This window comes from Culex quinquefasciatus, chromosome 3, assembly GCF_015732765.1.
Source record: "Culex quinquefasciatus strain JHB chromosome 3, VPISU_Cqui_1.0_pri_paternal, whole genome shotgun sequence".
Lineage (NCBI taxonomy): Eukaryota > Metazoa > Arthropoda > Insecta > Diptera > Culicidae > Culex > Culex quinquefasciatus.
In genome coordinates, this window is record NC_051863.1 from 41174949 (window position 1) to 41196235 (window position 21287).

At 34.1% G+C, this 21287-nt stretch overlaps 1 protein-coding gene and 1 non-coding gene across 12 annotated transcripts in view; both read left to right on the forward strand.

Moving 5' to 3' along the window:
- LOC6040300 (protein winged eye) overlaps positions 1-21287 on the forward strand; it is a 408769-nt gene that overhangs the window by 202648 nt on the left and 184834 nt on the right. The window lies entirely within an intron of this gene.
- Positions 10477-10559, forward strand: Trnal-cag. The gene has a single exon. It is a non-coding gene; the product is annotated as a tRNA-Leu (tRNA).

Genomic DNA, 21287 nt, shown 5'->3' on the forward strand with positions numbered 1-21287 from the left:
TCGTCCGCTCATCAAATATTTCACAACCAGCTGTGAAGAGGTTTTTGGGGGGAGGTGCGAAGGGCATCGCAGGAAAACTTTCTCTTTCAAACGGTACGTGGCCAAAGAAAATTTCCGAAAGCGCCCAGGAACACTTCTAATTAAATTCCACAAGTTGAAGCATTTTTGCTTTTCTTGCCAATGTGTGGCACGACCGTGGAGTTGAAGTTGCCGACGGCTTTTTGCTCGCCTTTGAACGACCCTCCATTTGGACTCTTCTGACGTTGTTTGAGATTTTTGTTAGTGTGAAGTTGATGTTTCGAAAATTGATGAAAAGCGTGAGGAAATTTATAAAGAAAGGGGAATTTATCGAAATTACAACATTTTTGAACTTTAAGGAGATCTGGAATTTTGTGAAGATGTTCTCATCTTCGATTAAAGTCAATTTTTGTAGTTAATTTTGTATCTGTCTCGATAGAACTCGCAGCTCTCAAGTGGACCTTCGTCCCACCAACTCAGAAGCCATCCGGGCAGAACTCGCAGCTCATCGTCGGACTTCACGAGCCCCGCTGAAGAAGCGCTCGTCGTTGACGTTCGGAACTCGACGCGGTGTTCGTCCAGCGCGCGGTCGATTGCCGCTCGGCACCGGTCATCGGAGCGGCGTCTACACACACACACACACACGCAGGGCAACCTGCTCCGCCGAATCCTGCCAGCCTGGTCGCTATCGCACTCTTTCTTTCTCTCTTTGGCGGAGAGTAACCGAATCCCACCGAACGTCGCCGTCGTCTTCGCGAGGTCGTCCCCGATAATAATCAGATTCGGATCTCTTGAAGACGACGGCCGACAAAACCCGTACGCGACAAAGACGACGACGGCGACCGGTTTTTCGGATGTGTGCCGGTGAGTGTTTTTTTTTTTTGCTCGTTCTGTTGCTCCCCATCGGTGGAGGTCACATCTTCCGACGAGCTGGTCCCGAAGTGAGGAACTCGTTTGTCGCAAGTCAGCATCAGGGGCATTACAAGCGAATCGCTGCCAGCTGCCGGAGGTTCAAAGGAACAGTCCGTAAATTAGCATCTCTATTGCTGGGCAGCAGCCGCTCTAATCTCGCTCCCAGTAGAAGTCGTAATCATCAGCTTGACTCCCCGGGAATAAATTTGCTGGCCAAACTCTTCTACGGTAGTCGGGGGATTGGGACGCAACAAAGGAAGAAAAGTCGAAAAGTTTCTTCCGGCGTGGGAAGGCGGAAATTTCACTGATTGTGAAGGTTCTCTGCTTTTCCCTCTTTATTTGCATCCGGAAAATTTTAATTTTCCATAATTTATCGGGAAATTCTCGGCACTTGTGAAAGTGTCGGGCCGTACTCTTTGTGTGGCGATTTGGGTAGGGATCCTAGACAGATTTCAACAAAATAATGAATCAAACCATTTTTTTTTAATTTACGCAACAAACAAAAGTTTGAAAAATTTTAAAACTACTCATGTTTCTCAAAATGAGTTATCGGGTTCTTTAGCCATTTTAAACTAAGAACAGTTTAAATAAATTTCCAAGTTACAGTTCTAAGAAATCAAAATAACTTCAGAACTCCTGGCTTATTAACTCTGAAAAAGTTTTTGGGACGGCCTACATTAAAACAAAATAGAGCAATACAACATTGATTTTGTGACATTGTGAATTGATGGCGGCATAACCAAATTATATGTCATATGATTTTCTAAACCTCACATTTATATACTTTGTAAGCTGAAATCTGTAAGAACACAGTGGCTATTGAAGCCACCCTGGAATTGTAATTGAATGTTTTTAAGGAAACTATTTTTCAAATCACTATTGATTTTATTTTTGAAAAAAAACACACTCAAACCCCGATGGTTTGACACCACTTTTTAGTTTGTACCCCGTTGGTTGGTCAAAATCAAACTAAAAAAGTGGCAAACTGTCACTTTTTACACGGAGTTCACATACACTTCTGAACGTTTGTTTTGATAGTGCGCGTGAGCGCCGCGTAAAAAGTGACAGTTCGCCACTTTTTAGTTTGATTTTGACCAACCAACGCGGTACAAACTAAAAAAGTGTCAAACGAAAAAGTAACCAACCAGAGTATGGTCCTAGGTAAGGCCATGTTTCAATGTTACACATTCTGTGACAAGTCTAACCTGAGCAGTTCTCAAGGATTTTGGTCATTCGATTTTTTTTGTATTTTTTAATCCGACTGACACTTTTTTGATGCCTTCGGTATGCCTAAAGAAGCCATTTTGCATCATTAGTTTGTCCATTAAATTTTCCATACAAATTTGGCAGCTGTCCATACAAAAATGATGTATAAAAATTCAAAAACCTGTATCTTTTGAAGGAATTTTTTGATCGACTTGGTGTCTTCGCCAAAGTTGTAGGTATGGATACAGGCTAAACTGAAAAAAAATGATTCACTGTAAAAAAAATTGGTGATTTTTTTATTTAACTCACTAAAGCTTGATTTGCAAAAAAACACTATTTTTAATTTTTTTTATTTTTTGATATGTTTTAGAGGACATAAAATGCCAACTTTTCAGAAATTTCCAGGTTGTGCAAAAAATCTTTGACCGAGTTATGAATTTTTCAATCAATACTGATTTTTTCAAAAAATCGAAATATTGGTCGCAAAAAAAATTTCAACTTCATTTTTCGATGTAAAATCAAATTTGCAATCAAAAAGTACTTTAATAAATTTTTGATAAAGTGCACCGTTTTCAAGTTATAGCCATTTTTAGGTAACTTTTTTGAAAATAGTCGCAGTTTTCATTTTTAAATAGTGCACATGTTTGCACACTTTTGGAAAAAATATTTTTGAAAAGCTGAGAAAATTCTCTATATTTTGCTTTTTCGGACTTTGTTGATACGACCTTTAGTTGCTGAGATATTGCAATGCAAAGGTTTAAAAACAGAAAAATTGATGTTTTCTAAGTCTCACCCAAACAACCCACCATTATTTATTGTCGATATCTCAGCAAGTAATGGTCCGATTTTCAATGTAAATATATGAAACATTTGTGAAATTTACTGATCTTTTCGAAAACATTTTTTTCAAAATTTTTAAACCAAGACTAACATTTTAAAAGGGCGTAATATTGAATGTTTGGCCCTTTTGAAATGTTAGTCTCGATTTGAAAATTTTGAAAATATTGTTTTCGAAAAGATCGAAAAATTTCACAAATGTTTCATATATTAACATTGAAAATCGGACCATTACTTGCTGAGATATCGACAACAAAAAATGGTGGGTTGTTTGGAGAGAATTAGAAAACATAAATTTTCCAGTTTTTAAAGTTTTGCGTGGCAATATCTCAGCAACTAAAGGTCGTATCAACAAAGTCCGAAAAAGCAAAATATAGAGAATTTTCTCAGCTTTTCAAAAATATTTTTTCCAAAAGTGTGCAAACATGTGCACTAATTTAAAAAAATGAAAAACTGCGACTATTTTCAAAAAAGTTACCTAAACATGGATTTATCTTGAAAACGTTGCACTTTATCAAAATTTTATTAAAGTACTTTTTGATTGCAAATTTGATTTTACATCGAAAAATAAAGTTGAAATTTTTTTGCGACCAATATTTCGATTTTTTTTTAAATCAGTATAGATTAAAAAAATCATAACTCGGTCAAAGATTTTTTGCACAACCTGGAAATTTTTGAAAAGTTGGCATTTTATGTCCTCTAAAACATATCAAAAAAAAAAAAAATAGTGTTTTTTGCAAATCAAGTTTTATTGATGAAAAGTTAAATATAAAAATCACAAAATTTTTTTACAGTGAATCATTTTTTTTCAGTGTAGTCTGTATCCATACCTACAACTTTGCCGAAGACACCAAATCGATCAAAAAATTCCTTCAAAAGATACAGGTTTTTGAATTTTTATACATCATTTTTGTATGGACAGCTGCCAAATTTGTATGGAAAATTTTATGGACAAACTAATGATACAAAATGGCTTCTTTAGGCATACCGAAGGCACCAAAAAAGTTTCAGTCGGATTAAAAAATACAAAAACTAAAATTGAAGAAAAAAGAGCGATTTCATCACCTTTTGACGAAAATTCGAAAAAAAAAATTTAAACCTTTCACTGTCACCCCATTTTACACAATACATTTAAAAAAAAATAGCAAACATTTAAACAGTTACCTAATCGAATAGAAGTTGTAATGCCATAGCTATACATCTATGAATAAAAAACCACAGATTTTTTAATGCTTCTGAAATTACTTACACCATACAAAAAAATTGAATTTTGGTTGAATTTTTGTTGGTTTAAAATTACCACTTATTAAGTAATTTCACATTGAATAAGTGTATAAGTGTGTTTTTCAAACAATTCTGCTTGTCAAAAATCAACGTCAACTTTGAAATTGTTCTTTATTGTGGGAAGTTACGGATTTGTTTCTGATCAACATAGAAGAAAAATAAAGTTAGTCTCATCGGTCATTTTTGACGAGAGGGAATGATCAAAATATTCATGTTGTCACTGTAATAAAAGCAGCAAAATAACCACAATGCTCAGTGGTCCAGATCGCAAAATTAAGTGGAAAATGGATTTTCTGAAAAATGGTGAACTTTTGGAGCTTTGGTGTCTCCAGAAAAGTTGTTGCAAATGAGTAGGGGACAACATTTGGCTTGGTTGCAAATTAGGGTTGTTCACGATTAGGGCGATTTTGAAAAACTAACTTTTCAGGAAAAACGATTTTAAGTCATATTTTGAGCCTTTATGATAATATTTGAGATATTTGAGTTTTAAATTTGCCTCTTTTTAACCATAAAATGGCTGTAACTTTTGACCCTTAAGTCTAAATTGACTTGTCATAATATAAAAATGTTTGTTTCTCAAAGCTCTAAAAGTGCTTCTAACATCACTTTTCTCTTAAACTTAACCCTGAATTACTACGTTAAAAAATTGATTTTCGAAGGTTTGCTCAGATGCTTTGTCTAAGTTTGGTCGTAGAAGGCGTAGATTGCGAGATAAAATTTTGGTGTCTTCGACAAAGTTGCTTGGCAAGCTCAACCATTTTCTAGAAGACAAAAAAATCTCAAAAATATTCCTGAAATGTTAGATTATCAAAATCACCCTAATTTTGAACCAAACCAAAAGTTGCCCCTTCTCATTTGCAACAACTCTTTTGAAGACACCAAAGCTCCAAAACTTCACAATTTTTCGGAAAATCCATCTTCCACTTAATTTTGCAATCTGGATTACTGTGCACTGTAATAAAAGCAGAACAATATCCACAATGAAAAAAAAACATTTCCACATTTTTTTTTCAAGGGCATTAAAGATTTTGAACGAGAGTTTTGGCTCACATTATTTATTGTAACTTATAGATTATTATTTATTTTTATTTCAAAAGTTTAAAACAAGTCTGCAAAATAATAAGTTCAAATTTAAACATTGTTGAGTTTTTTTGTTTATGAATTTCTTAGAAGTCCAAAATAAAAGTTCAAACCAGGAAATATTGAAAGAACATCAAAGTAATGAACCATTGAAATAATTAAATGACGTGCTCTTGCCAGATAATAATAAAACGTTTTTATTAAAAACAAGCAATTCTGGCATATCCAGCTTCTGAAATAAAAAAGGGATAACCCGATTTATTTATTTTTGGCAGCAGACTTTTTATCCAAAAACAAGCTAGGTATTTACCTTGCTCACCATATTAGCATTTCATTGATAAATCTAACGAGCTCAACATTCCATCGGAGTGCCGTTATCATATTTTATTAACACTAATAAAACGTTGGCTGTGTACCTTGATAGCAGTAATTTCCTTTTTTTTCTCGTTCACCAGAAGTCGATCTGGAAAAAAAAATTAAACATTGCCAAACCTCATTTCAAGCAGCAAAAAAGAAAAGCGAGAGTAAATGAATGAAATTAAAAAGCAAATTTGATATTCCCAGGGAGTGGGCTTTTTTATGGGTGAAATCTCTCTCTTCACCTGCTGACATGTGTGTGTGTGTGTGTAGCACACTTTATAACGGAGTTCTGCAAAGGAAGGGGAGGGGGGAACACCGCACCGGCCGATTCACATATCCGATCAATGGCCGATTTGGGCCCCCGAGGGCATCCCATGCAGAGTGGCGAGAGAGAGAGAGCCCGCCATCAAACCCATAATTTTGCCGTGTGCCTTGCGGGTTGCAGCACAAAAAAAATGAGAATGAATAAAAAATACCCTTACACGAACACTGCAACGCGCACAAACACGAAAGGTCCCGTGAAATGAATGATGGTAGGCGTGGTACTGTTATAGCTAGTTTTTTAAGGATGTGGTTTTTGTAAGGGGGAAAATTGTTAATTTTTAATGAAAATGCAATACAAAACTTATAATACTTCAGCACATAAATAGCTTTTATGAAAAGAAGAAGAAGATGACGGTGGATTCTTTGAAAGTTCTATATTCTTCACAAAAATAACAAGCGGTATTTGTCATTTTAACAGTTAACCACCATACTAAAATTCAGTTAACCTGCGTTACTAAATTTTCTATTTGCATAAACCAAGAGAAAACTGGTTAACAGTTTCACATTAAATTCAAAAGAATTTCCAGAATTTGTCTGAACAAAAACAAGCAAATGAATTTTATTTAATTAAAAAAAACCCCGATTTAATATCACCAGAGGTGAAATAGAGCCTTTCTTACAAAATGGTGAAACTCCGAGAAATATATTGGTGTAATTAATTTTTCAGAAACATAATGATACCACCCAGTGAGAATTTTTCCTAAGGCTTCGAATCTTTTTAGGCTAAACCTCAAATGCCCTTTTTTTATTTCAGAGGTACATTATTTGTCGCAAGATATTTAAATTTTATTAAGAAAAACATATCGGATTGAAATTATTAGAAAAAAAATAAAGGGCACTCAGTCTTTATTGTTAGTCAATGATTAACTTAAAAAATATGTATCGCTATTGCACTTTGTCGATCTATTATGAGAAGCCAGAAAAAACACTTTCACGCGCAAGCGTAAAAGCGCTGGCGTTGAAGCTTCGACTTGACGACTTGTCGAGCTTTCGAGCGAGAACGAGCCGGGACTTCGAATTTGATGTTCAGGATGATGTTATGATTTTGTATAAATCAAAAAAAATTATAGGAAAATGGCTATATCTCTGGAAATACATTTTGGAAAAGCTTCAAATTTTGGGCCCAAGCAGTTTATGGCGCATGTTTTCGAATGGCTTTTTGTTTGAAACTTAATTCTTTTAATTTGATAGTGTAATCTGTAAAATAGTCCAAAAAATACCTCTAAAAATGGCTTTGACCACATTCACTGGTCGAAAATTGTGAATCGAAAAATAAAATGTTCGTCTCCGACCCCACGGCTACAGATCTGACTTATAAAAATTGTGGGTTTTACGAGCGGTTTTCCAGTGATGGAAGACACAAATTTTTAAGAGCGGATACAGACATCGTATTTCAGAACAAAAGCTCTCAAAAAACAGACTTTGAGTTCCGGGTTTCGGGCCAAAATTCAATCGAAAGAGCGCATCCTAACCTTCAGTTTAGTAATAGGATTTTTTTCTGGGATGAATCCTCGCCGTGCACGATTTTTTAAAGATTTCTGAGAAAAGCGCTTTTCCAAAAGCAAACCTTAAATCTTTCTTTTGTAAGAAAGGCAAAAATGTTTGTAGTCGAAATATATGACATATTTATTCAAAATTAATTATTTTATTTTAAATAATGAGTACGTTGCATCCCAATTAATATCATCAAACTTAGCAAGCAAGTTCAATAATATTTTTTCAAAAAAACTAAGTTTTTGAGAAAAAAACAAAACAATTCCGAAATAATACACACTATAAAAATTTGGAGAATTAAATGTAACCTCTTTTTCGTTGTAATTTTACAACAATTTTTGTGGAATAAGTATGATTACACGCAAATATTCCCCTATTTACTATAAAGTTCTTTCTCGCATTCTCGAAAAAAGTTGCCTCGACCGCTCATCGAATTTTGTGTAACTTTGTCCTAAGAGGTAATTTTTGTCTCAGATCACAAATCTGAGGTCCATTTTTCAAAAATGCGTGTTTTTCAATAATTTGCAACCTGAAACGATGATTCCGTCAAAGGAACTTTAATATAAAATTGATGGCGTATTCAAAATTCCGAAAAAAAAACCTAGTTTTCAACAAAAAAAAAATTCAAAAGCAGTAATTTGCCATTTTATGGGAAATTTAATGTTCTTTTCGAATCTGCAAAAAGCCAAAAGGGTCATCTTCTCAATAAGCACAAACATTTTTATAGAAAAAAATCGTGTTTTTTTGCAACTTTCAAAGATTATTTTTTAGAGTTTTCACAGTAAAAAAAATTGTGAATTTGGAAAGTGTGGAATACTTTAATATCATAATTTAAAAGTGGCATTACAACGAAACAGTGGCAATTTAAAGATTTTCAGATGGAAAATTACGTATTTAAGATGTACTCAATCCCGAATGTAATATTACCATGATTTTATTTACCGTGTAACAATGTTTTCACGGAATCAAAAATATTGCAACGTTTAAGCTGTCCAAAACAACTTGCAAATATACACCATTTCTATGCCAATTTCATGTTTGTTGTTTTTTTTATTGAAATTATCAATGTATTTTATTTGAACAAAATGCTTTGTTCTTCAAATTAATGCCTCCGTTCTCTCTTGTACTAAGCTTGCTGGATTTCCCATCTAGTTTAGCTTTGATTTAATTTTAGTTTAATGAATAATTATTTTGGGAAGAAATTAGTCATTGGAGAACTTGGCACATTTTATTCTAATAAAACTTTTCTTAAAACAATGCAAAATTATTACAGAATTACAACAAAAAAACATTGTCTAGAGTTTTTTTAAAGGTCGTATAAACAAACAAAGCATAATAGCTTATTTAAATTAAAGAACTTTTAAAACATTTATGTGATCCGATCATGCTTCCCTAATACTTCAGTATTACAGTGTTGGACGTCAGTGAACTCTCATTACCCGCGAGAAAGTAACTTTATGCTCCACAAATTATGCGCATTGCCAATACGCGGAGAAGTGCTTGGTTTGTTGCAACTTCCCCTTCCCCCTTTTGATTCTGTGGTCCTTGGTCACACTTGCGGTGACCGAGACCTCTCAGCTCCCGCTGTTTGAAAACCAGACGAGGTCTGCAATTACCCATCAACTGTCACCGGCGCTGACAGTTTGATTGCAAAGTGATGATTTCGCTACGCTTGCTACTCCCGCTTAGGAGAGGGAGGGGCTTTTGGGGGTCTTCCCAGAGTTTTCGTGTCAATAATCGCTGGCCCCAAAATTGAGTCACACGAATATCGTATCGTTCTAGGAGAAGCTAACCTTCAACTAGGCATGCAGGCAAACTTCTTCATTCCGTTCCGGCGGTGTGTCGTGTGCTTCTGAAAGCTAAAACGGTTATTCATAAAATGTTTCAATGTGAGGTTAATTTCGCCGTCTTCGGCTAACCACCGTCAGTGTTGCCCTTGCGCATAATGGTCTATTATCACGAAAGCGAACAGTTTATTTTAAATAAAGTTTAGCCTCTCCACTCTATAATTTATAAATACCTGTGCGAGCGCGTTTTTGTGCTACCAATCGTCGTCGTCGTCGTCATCGTGTTGCATGTGAGGTAAAGTTATGCTGCCGCGATGGTCAGTTTTATGCTTTCGTGCATAATCATAACCAATCTAGCATTGCCTGTCCTTCCACCCGTCCCGTTGATGCAACTCTCTACCTGGTAACGTCATGATTCGAATTCCCGGACGCTTCGAAACCCGGACACTTCATCTTGTTTTATCAATTATTTGGATATAAGTTCGCATAATTACTGTCTAAACTGTGTTATTTGATGAATTCCAACTTCAACATTCATTAAAAGTTTGTTTGAACGCTGTAGTGAATGCCAAAACAATTAAATACAATAAAATTATAAATTTACCAAAAATGCGAAACATTTCACTTGAAATATTTCAAAGGCAAAGCAGAAATTTATGGTTTTGATTTCCTTGAATTCTAGCAAATTTTCATATAAACCATCGACTGTTTTGATGTTAACAGCTTATTAGAGACCTGAAGAATGCCATTCACTAATATTTCAGTCCAAATTTGTGCGATTCATAAGTAAAATCGAGTGTCCGGAATTCGAAGCAAAAGTGTCCGGATTTCGAATCAGCTTTTATCAGTGTCCGGGATTCGAAGCACAACAAGTAATTTTAATTTTAAAATTCTAATGAAAAATTGTTAGAAAAGACATATTTTGCATGCATTTTCTTGAAACTGATTGTTTATACTACATTCTGATGATATTTCTACATTTCCAACTTATTACATGATTTTTTGCCAACTATAACAAAATTGATATGCTACTAAGTGTCCGGACTTCGAATCATGACGTTACTTTGAGTGGCATGTGACGGAGCATAACCTTAAAAATGTCAGCTGCTAGATTTTGAATGACGAAAAATTCTCAAAGGCGTACGCTAGATAGCTTACTGAGAGAAAATCACAAGTCAGGATGGCCGAGCGGTCTAAGGCGCTACGTTCAGGTCGTAGTCTACTCTGTAGGCGTGGGTTCGAATCCCACTTCTGACAGGACTTCCTTTTGCCATGCGTTTTGTCAGCGTTTGTAAGTGTGTGATTGCAGCAAATTGGGTCCTACATTTAGGCTTAAAATTGTGATAGGGGAAATATGCCCATTTTAATCACTCTAAGCCGTTCGACCTATTATCATCACTTTTGCCGTTTTCCGCTATTAAATCAATATTTTCAGATGCATCAACAATGGAGAGTTGCTTGCTCACTTTAGTTTGAGCTATTTATTACTTTAGAACAGTCAAAAACACTTTATTAAAGCTGTAATTTATGATCAAAGTGCTCATAGGCCGATAATAGAAATAGGCTGAGAAAGGGTATAGTTCCCCTATTAATCTTAACCACGATAAAGCTTATTTTTCTGAGAACCTTTGTGACCTTGTTTGTGACCCTTTGTGCGACTGCAAAGGATTTAAAAAATGATTTTTAATTCAACTTTTCAAAATTAACTTCGCGGCCCTTTTGACAGAAAGCATCCTACGTGACAGCTCGTTCCAAGGGGACCATAGTTGAATCATCGCAAAATGTTGTCTTGCCAATATTTTTTATTAAATTGAATAAAGTGATCAGAAATGGCTATTTACCGTTGTACATAAAAGTTGACACAGGGCTTTAGAACCCTATTGATGATGGCATTTTATGTGTTGTTATTATGGTAAATGATCAATTGCTTATCTTTTCAATTCAAAATATTATCAAAACAAAATGTTTGATTTCATGAGGGAAAATTGAAGCCAACTTAAAAAAATATTTTAAAAATATCACTTTAATCATCTAATTTACTTAGCACTTTTGCTCCATGTTTTCGAAACTTGAACAGAACGTTTAAAACTCGCAATTTGCGATTTACTGAAAATCAGTCCTCGAAGAAAATATTATATTTTGTTCTAAAACATTGAAAAATTTGTTCAAATGGCCCCTTACTTCATTTCAAATCATTGGCCTATGTTTATATTTATATTATCCAGGAAGTAGGAAGTAGTCAAAGTTGAAACATTTTTTTTGTATATTTTTTTTACGATTTTCTTTCTAAAACCAACTAAAACATTTTTGCCAACAATACCAATACAACAATCTTGTAGGACCGTGACGTCAAACTAGAATATTTCTTGAATAAATCCTTTTTAATTGATATCACATGTTTTAATGATAGATTTATATGCTTAAACCATCTGATTTTCAAAAAAATACTATTGATAAATGCTGTTAATCGTTGAAATCAACGGCGTTTATATCAACGATGTCGATGATCGTTGATTTAAACGTAATCATAATCGCAGCCATCGTTGATTTAATCGTCAACGTCAACGGAGTCGTTGATTTAAACGGCGTTGATTATCGATAATCAACGAGTTGATCAACGGCGTTCTTTTATAGTTTTCTAGAGTTTTATGAGGATAGAACGATTTTTTCATAAATGTTTTGATTGGGAAACATTCTCAAATTGATGTGGCATAATTGTTCGGGGATCCGGGTGTACCAAGAGGACCGAAGTGACCGGATTTAAACGTAATTTAAGCCCTAAAAAAAAATAAATTCTGGCCTATTTTAGCGTGACATACTTTATGGATGACGACTTGCGTTTTGGGGTTCTTTGTATCAATAGAATTGTTCTTGCGTTGGAATTTTGTACCAACCAGGAATTAAGTCGTCGCAAAATTCGCCAGCTTCCAAACCGGTAAACACTTCACAAGTTGTCCTATGAGCCATCGCAAAGGGCATAAAGTTTTCGATCTTTTGATACCTAAACATCTAGGTTTTCTAAAAACCCCACGTTTTTAAACATCAAGGTAATAATGTTGTAATGATTTCATTTTAGCAACCTGCCAAAAAGGCCAAAAAATGTATGGGAAATGAAGACATTCTGTAATTTTGGTTCTCGTATTTGAAAACGCTAAAAATGGTTTAAAAAGACTGTTAAAAACTGAAACAACATATTTGTTAAATGTTTAAACATTAATTTGAAAATAAAATATTCAAAGCAGCATTTTGGAGTTTGACATCCTTCGATTCATTTATTTTTGGTATTATAATGCAACTTAAAGTGATAAGTGAAGTATTTCATTTAAAAATATAAACATTGCTCTAAGCAGTCTATCATTTTTCCAAAATAAAATCTTCATGGACTATCATGTTTGACGATTGTGGATGGCAAGGAGACAAAACTACAAACACCATTGACACACCATAAACATACTCGCCTCGATGGCACTGGCACCGAGTCACATCCGAGCGTGCCCCACCGATTCCCTGTTCCTTTTCGCGCGGCCCGTGGTCCAGACTTTTCAATAGCTCTATAAATCAATGTCAGGACAGGTCCCGCCAGAATGGAAGAGTGATGCGGTTTCGAGTTTTTTTTTTTTTGCGGAATTTTCACTTTCATGCTGCCAAAATTTGAGAATTTTGTCAAGGATGAATAACGTTACATGTTTTAAGATTTGTTTATAACATTAAATCTTGAAAAAAGAAACTTTTCAATAACTAGATTGACGATATTCTTCTCTTCAAACATTTTTGAATTCCTGAAAAATTCAAGGTTATTTGATGCAACAACTATTTCCGTCCCGATACTCGGAATGAATAATTCATTTTTTGTGCCGTCTCTATCGCGACAATATTTCAAAGTTATCCCCTGACGCGCTATCTCGATCCAATTGATTAGTGTCATTTGTAATTTCCCGCATTTAAAATTTATCGCCGTCCACTCGGTTGTAACATTCAGTTTTTTTGTGTGCCATTTTTTTTTGCTGATTTTCGTTATCTCGATTCCCGTTTCCAAACCTCGCCAAATCCAACCCACACCAGCGCGACAGAGCTGATGATAATGCTGCTGCACAAAATTTAACGTCCAAATATGCTAAAAAGCACATTTTAAATTCCAACATTTTCACATTCGCCCAAAACGGGAGGTGGATTGACGGAAAGGAGGGGGGTTACACGAAAGTATTATTCGCATAATGTTCCGAGCCGAGCCGAGCCGGAAAGCGAAAACAAATGGCTTCATTTCCGGGAACATCGATGGACCCCCCCTCCCTACAGCGCGTACACATTAAACGGCATCTGTCAGATCTCGATGTGAGCTTTAATGTACGCGTGCTGTCAAAAAAAGAGGCACAGAGGAATGCCCAATCGACGGACCCCTCGATCTCGTCATATCGTTTTAAAAAAAAGAGACAGAAGAATATTTGCGCTACAATAATCCACTAATAGGAAGCAACTCGCATACTAAATTGGAATGATGTGTTTGGGGATTTTTCCCGCATTTTGTGCTACCTTGTTACCCTGTGTAGGGTGTGTGGGTTCAAATTGGGGTTTGCAACCAAATTGAGCAGTTTAAGATTTTACATTATTTGTAGACAAAATATTTCTACTGATTTGTTGAACAATTTTCGGACCAACTTATGTGTTAGATACACTTACAATAATACAAAAATAAACCTCACAAACAGTAAAAAAAATCAGTTATTTTCTGTTTGAATCTTCAATTTATTTTAAATTATTTTACCATAATTCTATAAATCCGTGATTTGATACATAAACAGATAAATAAAAACAAAAAGAAGTTCCGAAATGATCGTGCTATCTTCACACGCCCTGCAACTTGTTGTAAATGCGACAACAGGCCAAAGGGAATTTAATCGGAAGACGTTTTGTCACATGTCCAACTACTGTATTCGTTTTGAAATACAACTCCGGACGCCAGCAACGAAACGTTTAACCAAACAAAACATGTCCATTATACTGCGTGCTCTATTTTTTGTTTATTCAAGACCAAACATTGAAACGCGTTTTTCTCGGAACGTCAAAAAGCGTCGCGCGAAGGTAGCACGTTCGCGTCGATTTGCTCGAAATTTGAAAGCGCAAGTCAGTCAGCTTTCGTCATCGACTCGACCATTGAATGCTGCCTGAGCGCGACTGTCATGGTTGTCATTGCGAAGAGAACGTCAGTGAACGCACACGAAGTTGGTAACGAAAGGAACCGAGCACAACACTCAAGCTGCCGCGCGACACGGAGGCATATGCTCTTTCTCTTTCTTTCCTTTTTCTCTCTTTCTTGCCTGTGCGGTGCTGCGTGGTGATAGCAATCATTCGAATGCAGTCATGGGAAAGGTGATAGAAAATACTGTACAATTCCAACGAACGAGCTCTGCGCGAATGAGAGATGTGGTGAGAGTCAAATGACTGTGTGAGTGACATTGCGTTGCGCTCATTCGTTAGTGTGTGAACTAACGACAGCAGAATTTCAAAGTCAAATTGACGAAGTGAAGGCGAACGAAGCGCACAGTCACATTTTAAAAAAGGGGAAGCCTTGATAGGGAAACACGGCGTGTTTTCTAGAACAAACTTTTCAGGAAAAATTAGTCATCGCTACTTTCAAATGAGTCTTATAGGATTTTTTTTCAGCTTTCCAATGCTTCTAAAAGCGAAATGTTTCATCGAAAAATTTCTGCGATATCTATTTTTTTAGTATTTGTTCTAAATTCCTTCATTATTTATTGGAAACTTTTAGAAAACAGTTCAGGAAACTTGTCAAATGGTGTGTTCCATGTGTCATTTACTCATAAAAATGTGCAAAATAAGGCGAAAACAACTTTGTAGAAGGTTGCTAATCGCTAAACTTTTTGAAAATGATGTTTCAACTGAGTTTATGAATATGTGTGATTTATTCAGAAATTAAAATCATAAAACCGTACTCAAATATATATTTTTACAAGGATTAAAAGAAAATTTCATTATTTTGGTCGTGTATCACGTATCTGCTCTGAGATATGTTTATATTGTTATATAATTTTATTGTTGAATATATATTATTATTGGATTTTTATGAATAAATATGATATTTCCTTAAGCAAACATGAATCAGAAACATGGATACAAAACATGATTTAACATCGAAAATGTACTATTAATTACTGTTGCAAGCTTCAAAAGTCATATTATCATGAGTATAAAACAAAGAAAAAATTATAAAATGTTTTCTTGTTGAAAAGGCATTTAAAAGTAGGAGTAAAATTCGCCTATTGGGTAATTCTCCGCCAACTCACACAGCAGTTGCCCCGACCCCTCTTCGATTTGCGTGAAACTTTGTCCTAAGGGGTAACTTTTGTCCCTGATCACGAATCCGAGGTCCGTTTTTTGATATCTCGTGACGGAGGGGCGGTACGACCCCTTCCATTTTTGAACATGCGAAAAAAGAGGTGTTTTTCAATAATTTGCAGCCTGAAACGGTGATGAGATAGAAATTTGGTGTCAAAGGGACTTTTATGTAAAATTAGACGCACGATTTGATGGCGTACTCAGAATTCCGAAAAAACGTATTTTTCATCGAAAAAAACACTAAAAAAGTTTTAAAAATTCTCCCATTTTTCGTTACTCGACTGTAAAAAATTTTGGAACATGTCATTTTATGGGAAATTTAATGTACTTTTCGAATCTACATTGTCCCAGAAGGGTCATTTTTCATTTAGAACAAAATTTTCATTTTAAAATTTCGTGTTTTTCTAACTTTGCAGGGTTATTTTTAGAGTGTAACAATGTTCTACAAAGTTGTAGAACAGACAATTACAAAAATTTTGATATATAGACATAAGGGTTTGCTTATAAACATCACGAGTTATCGCGATTTTACGAAAAAAAAGTTTTGAAAAAGTTGGTCGTCATCGATCATGGCTGTTCATGGTCACCCGCGACAGACACGGACGACGAAACAAAGAGAAACGCAAAAAGTAACTTTTTCAAAACTTTTTTTCGTAAAATCGCGATAACTCGTGATGTTTATAAGCAAACCCCTTATGTCTATATATCAAAATTTTTGTAATTGTCTGTTCTACAACTTTGTACAACATTGTTACACTCTAAAAAATAACCCTGCAAAGTTAGAAAAACACGAAATTTTAAAATGAAAAATTTTGTTCTAAATGAAAAATGACCCTTCTGGGACAATGTAGATTCGAAAAGTACATTAAATTTCCCATAAAATGACATGTTCCAAAATTTTTACAGTCGAGTAACGGAAAATGGGAGAATTTTTAAACTTTTTAGTGTTTTTTCGATGAAAATACGAATTCAATCGGGCGTCTAATTTTACATAAAACCTTTGACACCAAATATTCATCACCTCTGCATGTTGAAAAATGGAAGGGTCCCTCCGTCACGAGATATTCGGATTCGTGATCAGGGACAAAAGTTACCCCTTAGGACAAAGTTTCACGCAAATCGAAGAGGGGTCGGGGCAACTTTTCCCGATTTCGTGTGAGTTGGTAGAGAATTACCCTATTTTAACTCTGAATGTTGAGAACAGCGTTATATTTTTTTAGTTAAACAAAAATAAATTATAACTTAGCAAAAAAAATCAAACAGACACTTCCATTTCAAGTTATTTAAACAAAAATCAAATTTGTAAAACTTTTTAAAAAGATAAGATTTATGAGTAGTTCTCTACCAACTCAAACGAAATCGGGAAAAGTTGCCCCGACCCCTCTTCGATTTGCGTGAAACTTTGTTGGGTAACTTTTGTCCTGATCACGAATCCGAGGTCCGTTTTTAAATATCTCGTGACGGATGGGCGGTACGACGAAAAAATAGGGTTTTCAATAATTTGCAGCCTGAAACGGTGATGAGATAGAAATTTGGTGTCAAAGAGACTATTATGTAAAATTAGACGCCCGATTTGATGGCGTACTCAAAATTCCTAAAAAACGTATTTTTCATCGAAAAAAAGATTTAAAAACTATCCCATTTGCCGTTACTTGACTGTAATTTTTTTTTGGTACATGTAATTTCATGGGAAATTTTATGTACTTTTTAAACCTACATTGGCCCCAAAAGGGCCATTTTTTGATTTAGAACAAAAAATTTCATTTTTTAATTTCGTGTCTTTTTCTAACTTTGTAAGGTTATTTTTTAAGAGTATAACAATGTTCTACAAAGTTGTAGAACAGACAATTACAAAAATTTTGATACATAAACATAAAGGGTTGCTTACAAGCATCACGAGTTATCGCGATTTTACGAAAAAAAAGTTTTGAAAAAGTTACCTTTTGCGTTTCTCTTTGTTTCGCTGGTGACCATGAACGGCCATAATCAACGACGACCAACTTTTTCAAAACTTTTTTTTTCGTAAAATCGTAATAACTCGTGATGTTTATTAGCAAACCCCTTATATTTATGAATCCATTTTTTTGTAATTGTCTGCTCTACAACTTTGTAGAACATTATTACACTCCAAAAAATTTCTCTGCAAAATTAGAAAAAACACGCAATTTGTAAATGATATTTTTGTTTTAAATGAAAAACAGTTGGGTAACGGCAAATGGCAAAGTTTTTAAAACTTTTTAAGTGTTTTTTTTCGATGAAAAATACGTTTTTTCGGAATTCTGAGTACGCCATCAAATCGGGCGCAATACCTACAACTTCATCCATACTATTTCACATAAAAGTCCCTTTGACACCAATTTTTTATCTCATCACCGTTTCAGGCTGCAAATTATTGAAAAACACCTACTTTTTCGCATGTTCAAAAAGTCGTTTTATTATATTTTGATCGTAGAGCCCAAATATATCTCTAAACATGCTTTTTGCAATTCCGTCGTGAAACTACTTTTAAGCACTCAAATGGGTGCTGAAAAGTTGAATTTTTCAGCACTTGTTTCGAAAAGTAACACTTTCAAACATTTTTTTGATTTAAACGATTTATTGACAAAATACATGAAAATTTGACACAAAATTTCATTCAGTGTGTTTTTTTTTAATTGCAAAAAATGTTGTATGGAACTCGTTGCAATACTTGATTTTTTCAGCACTCTTCGTATTTATCCAATTCGGTGAACCTCGTTGGATAAATGTACGACTCGTGCTGAAAAAATCCTCTTTTTGCAACTTGTTGCATAAACTACTATTGACACATTCTCCGGCAATGTACATCTTAGGATAAAATTTTGAAAAGCGTGTATGAGCTATTTGGATTTTTTTCCTCGATTCTAGACTACTTGAAGCTTCAAAAATCATGGTTTTCATTAATTGATCATTTGAATATCATTTTGTACAAGAGCAATTCTCTACGAAATCGGTCTTTTTTCTTCAATTTTAATTTTTGTATTTTTTAATCCGGCTGAAACTTTTTTGGTGCCTTCGGTATGCCCAAAGAAGCCATTTTGCATCATTAGTTTGTCCATATAATTTTCCATACAAATTCGGCAGCTGTCCATACAAAATGATGTATGAAAATTCAAAAATCTGTATCTTTTGAAGGAATTTTTGATCGATTTGGTGTCTTCGGCAAAGTTGTAGGTATGGATACGGACTACACTGGAAAAAATAATACACGGTAAAAAAATTTGGTGATTTTTTATTTAACTTTTATCACTAAAACTTGATTTACAAAAAACACTATTTTTAATTTTTTATTTTTGATATGTTTTAGAAGACATAAAATGCCAACTTTTCAGAAATTTCAGGTTGTGCAAAAATCACTGACCGAGTTATGAATTTTCAATCAATACTGATTTTTCAAAAATCGAAATTTTGGTCGTAAAATTTTCAACTTCATTTTTCGATGTAAAATCAAATTTGCAATCAAAAGTACTTTACTAAAATTTTGATAAAGTGCACCGTTTTCAAGTTATAGCCATATTTAAGTGACTTTTTGAAAATAGTCGCAGTTTTTAATTTTTAAATTAGTGCACATGTTTGCCCAGTTTTGAAAAAATATTTTTGAAAAGCTGAGAAAATTCTCTATATTTTGCTTATTCGGACTATGTTGATACGACCTTTAGTTGCTGAGATATTGCAATGCAAAGGTTTAAAAACAGGAAAATTGATGTTTTCTAAGTTTCACCCAAACAACCCACCATTTTCTATCGTCAATATCTCAGCAACTAATGGTCCGATTTTCAATGTTAATATATGAAACAATTGTGAAATTTTCCGATCTTTTCGAAAAAATATTTTTGGAATTTTCAAATCAAGACAAACATTTTAAAAGGGCGTAATATTGAATGTTTGGCCTTTGTGAAATGTTAGTCTTGATTTGAAAATTCCAAAATATTTTTCGAAGAGATCGGAAAATTTCACAAATGTTTCATATATTAACATTGAAAATCGGACCATTAGTTGCTGAGATATTGACGATAGAAAATGGTGGGTTGTTTGGGTGAAACTTAGAAAACATCAATTTTCCTGTTTTTAAACCTTTGCATTGCAATATCTCAGCAACTAAAGGTCGTATCAACAAAGTCCAAATAAGCAAAATATAGAGAATTTTCTCAGCTTTTCAAAAATATTTTTCAAAACTGGGCAAACATGTGCACTAATTTAAAAATGAAAACTGCGACTATTTTCAAAAAGTCACTTAAATATGGCTATAACTTGAAAACGGTGCACTTTATCAAAATTTCAGTAAAGTACTTTTGATTGCAAATTTGATTTTACATCGAAAAATGAAGTTGAAAAATTTTACGACCAAAATTTCGATTTTTGAAAAATCAGTATTGATTAAAAATTCATAACTCGGTCAGTGATTTTTGCACAACCTGGAAATTTCTGAAAAGTTGGCATTTTATGCCTTCTAAAACATATCAAAAATAAAAAAATTAAAAATAGTGTTTTTGTAAATCAAGTTTTAGTGATAAAAGTTAAATAAAAATCACCAAATTTTTACCGTGTATTATTTTTTCCAGTGTAGTCCGTATCCATACCTACAACTTTGCCGAAGACACCAAATCGATCAAAAATTCCTTCAAAAGATACAGATTTTTGAATTTTCATACATCATTTTTGTATGGACAGCTGCCGAATTTGTATGGAAAATTATATGGACAAACTAATGATGCAAAATGGCTTCTTTGGGCATACCGAAGGCACCAAAAAAGTTTCAGTCGGATTAAAAAATACAAAAAAAATCGAATGACCGAAATCCTAGAGAACTGCTCACAAGTTGGTTAGGTTATGCATCAATTCGTGATAAAATCATCGTTTTAAAACATTTTTCTAAAAACTCCAGGTTTTCAGCGAAATAAAATCCAAAAAATATTCTTTTGATTGCATTTTGTAGGTTTTTTGTTGTACTAAACGGAAATGTCATGGGTTTGCAGTTTATCTTAAGTTAAGTATTTTTTCAAACTAGTGTAAGTTTACCATTTTATTGCGTTGCAACGTCACGAAAAAGGGACATTTGTTTATGTCAACAAAAACTAAACATTCAATCATTTTGATATTTCGGATGCTCTTTGTACTTGGAAAGAGCTTTCAAATGCAATCTAGAGCGACTTAATTGGTTGTCTAGATCCAAAGTTACAACAGGTTTAAGTTTGCGTTGCAACGTCACGAAATTTTAAATCATATTGGTCACATGGCAAAAAAGGTGTATGCGTAGTTGGTTGTTGAAGATAAAAGGGTACTAAATATTATATATTTGTTATATAATGTTTCCGAGCATATTTACAGAAGAATTGTACATGGGTCATTCACAAATTCCGTCATTTAAGTTTGATGCAACTCGAAAAAAAAAGTAATTTATGAAACTTGTTGAACAAATCAAAATAGACCGATGTTCACAAGGGGGGAAAATTCTAAAACTTTCAAAAAAGTAATCACGTGGTTACTGGATGGCCCTTTTATGATAAACTGATTTACGTGAGGGTTCATTCTAATACAACGCAATGATTTTTTTTATCCCACACCCTTATGTAAGTCAAATTACAGTGAAATTCATTAAACAATAAAAATCAC